The sequence below is a fragment of the Opisthorchis viverrini genome (genome assembly GCF_000715545.1).
Source record: "Opisthorchis viverrini unplaced genomic scaffold opera_v5_411, whole genome shotgun sequence".
NCBI lineage: Eukaryota > Metazoa > Platyhelminthes > Trematoda > Opisthorchiida > Opisthorchiidae > Opisthorchis > Opisthorchis viverrini.
The window spans coordinates 406,200-409,365 of NW_008752067.1; positions in this window are offsets into that span (position 1 = coordinate 406,200).

The following is a 3,166-nucleotide window of genomic DNA, read 5'->3' on the forward strand; positions in this document are numbered from 1 at the left end:
ATGTGTCATGTTGCAGGTTAGCTACTTTTGAACGCTTTGTTGCGGATGTCCTGACATCAGAAACATGATCCATGGTGTCATCTGAAAGCAGTTGTTTATGTTTTCGTTCAGCCGGGTTTGTACAGGTAACTCCAAGATTTCCAACCGGATTAGTCTTTTTATGTTTGGAACCATCTTTCGCATGCTTCCTTTTCTTTTTGATTGATTCATTAGAATCAGATGGAGGTGCTGTTCCTTCAGCAGGAAGACAGCTGTTTGGGTCATCAGAATTTAGTAGTGCATGCGAAGTTTCGTGAGCTTTCTTGTGTTTCTTGGTCTTGATGCGCGCAGACTCCTTACCTTCGGCTTCACCTTTAGCATGCTTCTTGGACTTTCGCGCCTGTTTCGTTGTTTGTTCGGCGGTGTCAACGTTTTGTCCGCGATATCCTTTAGATACATCACCATCACCAACTGGTACTGAACTTTCAGACATTCAATCACCTTCCCTGTAAAGGAAAACAATTCAATTTCTGGTAGCTTTGGGACAGGAAAAGGGAATTCTCCAATAGACACTAGGGCAAAATTACCAGCAAAAAAAATATAAAAAATCGTCTATCTACAACATCCTTTTGGTGCCTAGCTGCCACCCGAAGGAAGCATGAGGGCTGGAATACTGCCAGGTTACCCAAGCCTAGACAGAAGTCGGGATGCAAAGGTTGGGTTAGAACCACGGACCTTCCGGTCAATAAACTCGCGTTCTCACCACTGGGCCATATTACTATATCCACCTCCTGAACCGGAACCATAATATGTAAATAAGGAAGTTTATTAAAGTGGTGTTCTTATGACTGTCTGACCTCTGATAAAGACCGCGCCTGTATTTTTCACACACAACTAACGTCTACAGGACCGCATGATGAATATGGAGGTTTGGACTGATACGCTACCAGAGCTGTTAAACGCAATATCTGAGCTTAACAAAGGAAGTCAGCGAACATATGCAAATTACCGTTGATGAACTACGTGAGACCCAGATGGCTCCATCTTGCTTAGTGAACCTGCTGAGTGTACCCGAATGTAGGTGTTGTCAAGGTCAACCGGCTACCTGAAGGTATAGGTCTCCGACGGAGACCAAGAATATATGGGTTTATTAACTACTACGCTAAAGCGATGCTTTTCCTATGATTTGTCAAATAACACGAAAAAAAATCGTCAGCCAGTTGAAAGCAATGTTAGCACGATTACACTGCTTAAAGTATGGACGTTTAACAAAGCGAATGGTTAAATCGGAGACAAAAATACGCCATACGATACCTACGCCACCATCCACTCGGACAACCTGATAGGGACTCACAAGAAAGTTAGTGACATCGGTTGGCGGTCTTGCCTTGCAACATGCACAGCCGAACGCAGGATGGATTACATTAGCCTCTCCAGCGAGGCGGACAGAGACGACAGCACCCAAACGTTTAGTAATATCTTTTGCTCACCAATGCGAATTTGCACCCGCTCAGCTTTCGGTTTGCACCAGCCTAGTGAAATTAAGTTTTCAAACCATAGACTGTTTATAAATGCAAGTCGGTTCCGGTTGCTACATCATTTTGACACCAAAAGTGCAAAATGAAAATGATTATCTGAGATCCATCAAATGGGGGGGGGGAATGGTGGAACTGCTAGGGGAGCAGAAGCTGAGCATAAGCGAGTGGTCGCAGCAGCATAACTGGCTAAGAGATTTCGCCAGATGGCCCAAGTGGTTAGAGCGCGAATTTACTGACCGGAAGGTCCGCGGTTCGAATCCGACCTCCGCCACTCGACTTCCCCTGTCTAGGCTTGGGCAACCTGGCAGTATCTCAGCCCTCGTGCTTCCTTCGGGTGGAATGGCAGCTAGGCTCCGGAAGGGTGCTACAGCTGAACGCAGAGACAGACCTCTCGTGTATGAGCCCTGTAGACGGCATTAGGGAACAAACCTAACACCGGTTGTTGGGCCCCTCAGGCTTCACCAGCAGATCATGCCTCGTCCATTGTTCTAGTTGAAGCAGGCTAAAGAACGCATGGTACGATGGCACAATTTATCACCTGATATGAGGAGATCACCGTCAAGTGAGCGTGGCTAGTTCAACCGTATCACACCACGTTGGAGAGAAGTCGATTCATTACGAAAAACCATTCATCGCATTTCGTCGACGTTAATTCATCGTTCACAGAATACGTATGTAATGCTTCTGAGGAAGTCGGTGTCTTTTTATCTCCCGTGTACACAAGCCAGGTTTCGCACCCACAAATGAGTAGTAAGCGCAACACGATGTTGTAGACTTTGTACTCTAGCGACAAAAGGTGAGCCAAAGGTGTGCGTTAAAAGAGCGGGTTCCAAAATCATAACATCCCATTCTTCATANCAAAGGTGTGCGTTAAAAGAGCGGTTTCCAAAATCATAACATCCGATTCCTCATAAGTACTGCTGGTCAAGGAAATACAACCATTCAGCTATCCCCTCAGTCAGGTTTTTTAGCTCACAAAACCATGTGTCGAGGTGCAGCGGTTCCAAATGCTACAGCTTGGTTCATCGAAGATAAGGGAGAGCCAACCGTTGGAAGCGATGGCGACAGTCTCGATCTATTCGCCCAACGAGGCAGGAAGTGAGAGCTACGTAGCAGAAGCGAGAGCTTTGCTGCAAGACCGTCGTTATCTGCGTGACACAACCACATCTGCCAAGGTCACTAGCCATTGTTTTGTCTCATCCAGCGGTCCCTAGGCGGGGGAGCGGCAGTTATCAAAATGACCGTGTTGACTATTAGGGACTTCTATGCTTCGTCGCCAAGTCATGGACTGACCACATTTAATCATCTTCACCTGACACTGCCCAGATAGATGAACTTATCGACTACTTCTAGCGCGAAACACCATTCGGCCATTTAATGTTACACCGACTCAATCTTGGATTATCACGCTGCACTTTGAAGGTTTACACAAATATTTTGGGAAGTGTATTAATACTCCTTCGAGCGGAAGCTGATCCAACTTACCATCATCATCGACAGCATGACATCAGCGTTCAACACCGATACTTCACTGCTGTATAACCATGATTTATTTGAAAGCCTTATTGTAAAGAAAAGCATAAAGATGGACGGGGAAGAGACTTAGTGCTAACTTACTACAAACATTTCGAGGTGCCTACACCTCCAAA